This window comes from Quercus robur, chromosome 5 (assembly GCF_932294415.1).
Source record: "Quercus robur chromosome 5, dhQueRobu3.1, whole genome shotgun sequence".
In the NCBI taxonomy this organism is placed as follows: domain Eukaryota; kingdom Viridiplantae; phylum Streptophyta; class Magnoliopsida; order Fagales; family Fagaceae; genus Quercus; species Quercus robur.
The window spans coordinates 13,657,325-13,666,064 of record NC_065538.1 but is presented as its reverse complement, the minus strand read 5'-3'; positions in this window follow the sequence as shown (position 1 = coordinate 13,666,064).

Below are 8,740 nucleotides of genomic sequence, written 5' to 3'. Positions count from 1 at the left end.
GTTCCTTATGAAGCTAATTCAATTCTCTGAATCAATGTCCCCCTTCCCCCGGTGGGTGCCCGAAAAGGGAAAAATAAAAGAGAAAATGAAAAATAAATCTGAACCTTTAACCAAACTCAAAGGTGGATTAAAACAAAAGGGGCAAACTATGATATTGTGGTTTCTATTGTATCAAACTCTTTTCTTTTCTTTTCTTTTTTTTTCCTTCTTGTGTGTGTATGATAATCACATTAATCATATATCTAAACTATTCAAAACAAATGAAAAATGTATTTTTAAATTTGGCCTAAATCAATGAAGAAATAATCTATATCGTTATTTATATTGGATTAAGAAGACCATGTTTGTTTTCTACTAAAAATAAATACTGATTTATAATTTTTACTAAAATATCTTGGATATAAAAGATGTTTAATACATTGAATGGCTAAATCAAATGCTATAATATAAAATAAAAGTTGAGTACAAGAAGTTGTGGATGTATTTAGTGGCCAACTTCTTTACTTTACAAATGGTTGTACTTGTATTCTTCTTGCATCGCGTTACTTTTTATTAAGATTTGAATAAATTACATAATTTCTCTGTATTTTTGGATGGTTTCAAATTAAATTATAAATTATAAAATGTTTGAATCAAAATCATGAAGCTATTAAAATCAGTTTAAATCATGCCTTCAATGATTCATTATTAATATAAAAAAAAAATTCACATAACTTATAACTAAACCAAACACAAATAATCCATTCTAAAAAAAAAAAAAAAAAACACAAATAATCATTTAAAATAAAATTATAAGACCTCTAGTATACTATATGAGGGTTATGAAATTAATAATAAATCATGTCTCTATTGTTCCTAGCACATTTATAAATAGAAGCTCATGTGTAAATTATATCATATCATATCATATCATATACCATATAATAAAAATTATTTCCTATACATTATGTTTGGTCATATGGATGCCCTCTCATTTTTATTTTTCAATTTTCATTTTACTTCTCATGTCATGTGATATACTATAATTACATTGAAGTAATTGGTGTAATTTTTCTAAGTAAGTTCCTATAGCTAAAATTTCGATAAGTTTAGAAAACACAACTTCAATTGAAATTATATTAACAAGAGTTTCTATTGACTACCATTGACTACCCAGGTCATTGACTACCCATTGACTACCATTGACTATCCAGGAGAGAGCACAACAGTAATATAGAAGCATAAACAATGATAAAAAAGTTGATAAAAAAGAAAATAGCAAAATAGATATAGTCAAAATAGATTAAAACAGAGTATGAAATATGAAAACTGAAACAAATAAAATCTTACTTGAAAATACTTCTGTCTTTGATTAAAACTGAAAACTTCTATCTTTCTTACAAGCTTTGAAAATAAACACTATCTGAAGAGTTACAAGATTACAAAATAAAATCTGTAAAGGGTTACAGGATTATCTGTCTGAAGGGAAGGTTACAAGATTACAAAAAGAAAGTAGAGTACAAAAGTCTTTCGGAGAGGGAAAGGGAAAGCTATTACAAAGTCTTTCGGAGAGGGAAAGGGAAAGCTATTACAAAGTCTTTCTGAGGGAGAGAGCTATCTTGGATCTATTGGACCTTGGAATTGAAATGGAAACTTAGACCTTAGAACTGGACCTAAAATCTGGATCTCAATTCTGGACCTGTCTTCTGTCTTTGGGGTCTGTCTATTTATAGATAAAGTGAACCATGGTAAGTCTTCAAAAGTAACCTGAGTTAAGTAAAGTGAACTCAAGTTAATCTTTTGGTAGAATCTTGAACAGTAAAAGTCTATCTTGAACAGTAATAGTCTATCTGCATGTGAATAATATTATGTCAAAATATCTTTCAAAATATCTTTCTGGTTCTGTCTATATTTGTCTGGAATATAATGGATCTGTCTGGAAGCTATTCATGCATGTCGGTGAATAGTGATCTGTCTCCAGTGAATAGTGATCTGTCATCAGTGAATAGTGATCTGTCGCCGTTGTCTGTTCGGAAGAGTATTCTGTCTGTTTGTGCCTTCTGTCTATCTGTCTATCAATCTGTATCCGCATAGTTATCATAATCTAGCGGATCAGAGTTGTCCTCATACTGCTCATGCTCATGGAGCACTCCATAATCATTACATAGGGCACAGTATAAAATAGGAACGAAAACAGGAATATGATCCTTGGCTATCATCAATCTGGGATCTTTAACAATCCTTCTTTTCCCAATGAGCCTTCCTGTTGAAGGTCTTGGGCCATACACAGCTATCCTGTCGGTGTAGCCATATAAATGGAAACCTCTGTCTAATTCTTTTTGTACTTTATAAATCTTATTACTCATGAAATTAGACCATTCTTGAGCTAGAGCACCTGGATCATCAAGTGATAAATAAGTATCTCCTGTATACCAGTTATATTCAGGGATACCACACCAATCATGGATAAGGACTAAAATATGTGCTGGTTGAGCTTCCATATAATAGCTACTGTCCCAAACTGGAAGAGTACTCCAGATTTCCATCTTCATATAATTAAGTCCTCCAATCTGTGCTGTTGCTTCTTGGATGACTCTGGGAAATAAACTAATCTGATTTGCAGAAGTAATGGTTAATTTGCTGATATACCCTGCTTCTAGCATTTCAGATAACCATAAGGGATCACAGATTACTGGATCCTCTGTCTCTGTGTTGATAAGTAATCTCGGGTAAGGATTAAATATATCTCCTGTTCTTTCATAAACTCTGTCTGAATTTCCAAAGCTCTCATACCATTTAGCTTTATGAGATAACCATATATTACCTGTCATGTCTTCGGTCCTGATAAATGCTGTAGAGACTATCAGTTTAAAAAGATACATCCATCTATCATAAGAACTTGTTATAGCTTTATGAGTTAATATATTCTGTTGGATTTCGGGGGGTAAGGTTCTAATAGCAAGTCTCGTTTTTTGCTGAATCTTAGGGTGGAGCTTTGAAAAGCTTATTCCCATAAGATAGCTTTTTAGAGACTGTAGTTCTGTCTTTGTGGAGCTTGAATCTCCATCCTCCTTGCCAGGGAGTTGACAACCGAGTGCTTCAATAAATGCCCCGGTGCTAACAAGATGTAATTCCAAAGCCTGAAGGGTCATTTGGAATAAGGGTTTCTGTCTGAGGGTGAATGCTGCTTGTAAATTATCAAGAAGTAGTTTAATATGAAGAGGAAGGTCTGTAAATTCTCCGTCTTGAAACATAAGATCACTGTCGAGCACTTTTTGCAGAATTACACTTTTATCACCACATGAATACATTGCCTCTGCTAGCAACGTATCTTGAAGGGATATTGTCTCTATCGAGACGCCTTCATGCATATCCGAAATTTTTACTGAAGGCTTTCGAATACCTCTGGGTTGCACCGCTGGTGCCTTGCCCTTGTCTTTCTGAGAGAATCTTTTACTCATAGTCTGCAATTGGGTTTTGGGAAGAGGGTTATGTTTGGAGCAAATATTTTGCAAAACTTCTTTTGAAATTCTTTCGGCAATGTCTTTCTGTGAAATTCTTTTGAAATATTTTATAAGAAAAACAAGAAAAGCATTTATAAAACAAACAACATTTATAAAACAAACTTTTCTTTGTACACTTTTGTGCTCTTGCTGAGTAGCAAGAGTATTAGAATAGTCATGATGGAATCTGTCAAGGTAAGTGAGATTCAAAATATTTCTTAAATCTAGTATGATTCTATCTTCGTAAATTCTTTCGTTAATAGGACAATCTATCAAGGGATTATAATTAATTCTACCTGTTGGGAAATTAAATCTGTCATTATTCAAGAAATTACCACAATTAATGTTTTCTTTAATGATTAATAAAGGAGAATCTGTCGAGGCTTCTTTTATTAAAATATTTGTTATATGACTATTTAAAAATACTATAAAGGGTGTAAATATGTCATTTAGTACTTCTATCAGTCTATTAGTATGTCTGTCATTATTGTTAAAAGAAATAATAACTGTACCATCTATATTTTGGGCTATGAAGTCCGTTTCACTGTTTTCTATATTTGGTGTGGGGGCAATAGTCTCAAGTTGCCATCTGTTAGTCCATATACTATTAGTCCATGCATATTGATTACAAAAGATTGTATCTATATTTCCGTCTTTTATGCCTTTTCTACTGAGTTCTTCTGTAGATTGGACTTTATGTAAAAAAGCAATAGGAGAATAAGAACAAGAACATATCTCTGTCTCTTTGTCTTGTTTATCTTTCTTTTTGTCATTTTCTGTCAATTGATTAACAAGTAATATTTCTGTCTTTGAAGATGACAAACTTCTTTCAGTTCTATAGATTCCTCTTTCGTTGATATCTGTTAAAATAGTAACCTTTTTGGAAGAGCGTTTTTCATTCAATACGTTAGTTTTAATTCCTTTATCTATCACTAAAAAGGGATAAATTAAAATCATAAAAGGAATTCCTAAAATAATTTTAGAAGGAAGATCTTTAATTAAAACAACGCCTGCCTCAAAATATATTCCATCATGGCATATATGAACAATAGGTACTTTATAATTAATTATTAGTTTTTCTCTATTGGCCTGAATTAATCTTTCAGATGACTTATCATAATACTTTAAGAGTATTAATCTTTCTTGTATACAATTCATATCAACTCCTAAAGCGATTTCTGTCAAAGAAAATTCTTTATTAATTACAAAATTAATTTCTGTATGCCATTTTTGGACAATTACTCTGTCAATTAAACTTAAGAAATTCTGTCTATTGCCATCATCATCATCATCATCATCAAATTTTCTGTTTGTGGGGTTAGAAAATTCTTTAATTTTCTTTTTTTACCATTTTTGCTTCTGTCATTAAGTCTTGTGGAGCTACTGGTTTTATCTCTACACCATCTTGTTTTATTTTCATTTTTACTTTTTCTTTCTTGTCTTTTCCTTTCTCTTTCTTTCGGCATTCTGTAACATGGTGTCCATATTTCCTACACCTAATACAAGCAATAGGTATTTCTATAGATTCTTTCAATTTTAATAAATATTCTTTTCTGTCTGTATGGTGATCTGGTAGTTCTTCTATCAGTTTTATTATTATGTCTTTTTGTTTTCTTTTCCTTTTATTAATCTTAAGTGGGTTGGTTGATTTTAACTCTTTCTTTACTTGATCTATTTCTTTTTGACTAACATTAAATATTTTCATTAATTCATTTGTTATGTCTTTCTCAAATTCTAATTTACTCATTTGTTTAACAATTTTATTATGTCTGTCACATTGTTTTTTAGTATGTCCACATCTTTTGCATTTATGACAAATAGTATTGTTAACATGTCTGTCAGTTTTCTCATTATCTGATATTTCAATAGTATTTAAAACTGTTATGTCTCTTTCTCTGTCTATTTCTAAAGGTAAATTTAGAATTTTCATTTTTTTAGTTAATTCTGTCAAACTATCATTTTGGGTATCTATTATAGATCTTTCAATTAATTCTAGTCTTTCTACAATTTTTTCCCTTAAACTATTACACTTTTTGTCTTTTCTATTGACTTCTTCTTTCACTATTTCCTCTTTTGCTTTTACCACACTATATTTTTCTATCTCTTTTGTATCTAACTTCCCACGTATTATTTCATTCTTTTGTCTTTCATACAATTCTTTCAAACCATCATCATTATTTCTAGGACTATCATCTTTTGTCTCTTTCTTTGTCATGTTTCTTTGTTTTACTATGTCTTTTCCTATATCTAATCCTTTACGTAGAGTTTCATCCTTTGAATTGGTTTGTTGACTTTCTATTCTTTCATACATTTCTTTCATGTCTTTTACCATTCCTTTTTTTTATTATTATCTATTAACTTCTCATGTAGAGATTCTTTCTTGCTTGTCTCTATTAGGCTCTTTTATCTATCTGTGTCTAGCTTTTTACATATAATTTGTACTGAACTAGAAACTTTTCTATTATTTTGCTTTTCCACCATTTCTTTTAGTCTGTCATTTTCTATAGTACTTCTTTCTTTTGTGAGATCTTTTATTTTATCTTCTATATGTGTTACTCTTTCCTTAATTGGGTCAGTTTCTTCATCAACTCTTCTGTCAGTTGCTTTTAACATCTATAAATTCTTATTTATATCTTCTTTTAAACTATTATTTATACACCAATTATCTATCATGGTTTTTGTAAAAGATGATCTTTGATGGGGTAAAAATTCTATTTCTTTTTTAAAATGTGAATTTAAAGCTTTCATTCTTTCATAGAGGTCCAAAAAACTATCATTTTTCTTTTCAACTTTAGTATATATAGCAGATCTGTCCATATTTTCCAAGGATTCCAATTTTCTATTAATTCTGTCTAGAATTTTTATTTTTATTTTCTTTAATAATCTATCATAATTGTCTATTTTAATAATAGAAGTTAGATATTACAAGTTGAACTTACATTATGTAGCTCAATGTAAATATTATTTATTATGCGACATAATTTCGTCATATGACCCATTGTAGGTAAATTAAAATTACTAGTGCAGTTAACAATAAGAAAAACTCCATTATTATAATTAAAATTTTTTCAAGATTACTCATGTTAAAACTAAATCCAAATTATTATATATATATAGTGCAACCCAAAAACTCAACTCTAGCTATGGCGTTAATTGAGCAAGATTAGGATTGCAATTAATTTGTGCTATGGGCTAATATTAATTCACAATGAGAGATTTGAATAATTAAGAACAAGAAACAACTACATCCTAATCATATAGAACTAAATTTCATTATTTTATATCTTGGATTGTGTTACAAGGGTTTTTCTCAAGAACAAAGATTCTCTATTCTTCTAGAAAATCTCTATCTTTCTCACATGTATTCTGTGTCTCTTTTCTTTGCCCTTATATTTCCTTATATTTGCCCTATCTCTTTCTTCAGTGTGTGTTGTCCTTATCTAGCTAGATAATTTCATGTCCTATCGGGCTTTTCTTTTCTCACTTTTTTATCATGAAATGAGACTTTTGGGGCTTTTTATACTGTTCTAGCTTGTCATTTTGCATTACATGTGGTGGTGCTGGGCAGGTGACTCTCATTAATGTGGAGGTTATTGTAGAATCATCAGGAAGCTTCAAAAAACTTCCTTAGATGAACTCGTGTGTTCTAGAATTCTTCCTCGGGAGCTCGACAGATATTTAACTTCTACCAATTCTGTGTGGATCTTGTTCTTGGATGGGATTCTTGGATTAAATGATCCTCGGAATTGAGATGACGAACTATTTGATTTGTGATCCGAGATTTGGTTCTTTCAGGGAAGGCCCATATTTAGAGTGGACTTGTTGATATTGGGCTTATGTTTGCCCATGGCTTGATATTATTTGGGCTCTATAAAACCATACTCCTAAATATATATATATATATATATATAGATGTTTCATTATTACATTGCATAAAAATATATTATAATTTTTTGTTTTAGTAAAAATTTAATCTTATAAGTTTTACCTTTTTCCACACAATTTGAAGCTAAAAATTTGTTTTATTATTCAATGAAATATCTTTTTTAAATTACAATAAAATTTTTAAAATTTTTTAAAATATATTGAATGACATAAATTACACTAAAATTTCCTTATTAGAAAAGAAAAAAAAGTGTATAGGTATAGCAATATGCAGTTTTAGCCCAATAAAAATTCAGTCTCGAATTAACAAACGTTCACATGTTTTGTACTAAGAATCAATGAGTAGGTTACTTCTTAAACCTTTGAATTTGGGTACATTTTTATTAAATCTTTAACTTTCAAAATGTTTCATCTAGTTAAATTAAGCACATATTTTATATGAAATCTCTATCACATGTTTTCTGTGAACACCGTTTAACATCACATGACTAACTAATTTAAATGAAATTTATTTCAAAATTTGAGATTATATTGAAACATAAACACTAAAGTTTAAAATAAAACCATCTCAGACTATATAAGGTTTAACAATAATTGAATAAACAACAATAACTGAAACATTTTTATAAGCCTCAAATTTAAATAAAACATTTTCAAAATTTAAGATTTAAATGAAGCATGTTTAAAATTCTAAAATTTAAAAAATAAATTACATGTAATAAATCTAATTCTGTCTAAAAAAAGAAAAGGAAAAAAAAAAAAAAAGGATTCTAGATATTTCTGTATAGGTGGGCCATATATTCAGTTGAAATTTCTGGGGTTCAATTCTTGTCTACACCAAAATTGATTGGTGTCTTAATTTAATGATAAAAAGTACAATCATCAGAAGTGGACGTTATAGGTTAAAACTCTCTCTCTCTCTCTCTCTCTCTCTCTCTCTCTCTCTCTCTCTCTCTATATATATATATATATATATATATATATATAAAAGTAGCCTCCTTTGTGCACAAATTGCATTTTAGTACATAGTATTTAACATGACATGCATTCTCACATGCACACAAATCTTTACATGCTCACATGTCCATGCATATATACTCACATATAGATGCATCCCCATGGGTGTCCTTGAAAGCCAAATGCCAAACATTTCAAATGATAGAAATTATGATTAAACCAAAACAAGGTACCATTTGGCATTGTGGGGTGTCTAATACATTCCCAACACATAATAAAACTTTCGACTCCATGTCTTTTGTTCGAGACATTCTTAGGAACCCTTAGCGTAATCCTTAGTTAAATAGGTATAAAATGGATTAGACATAAGTGACTGGTTACACCTAAAAAACTCAATGGTTAGTAGAGACTCTACT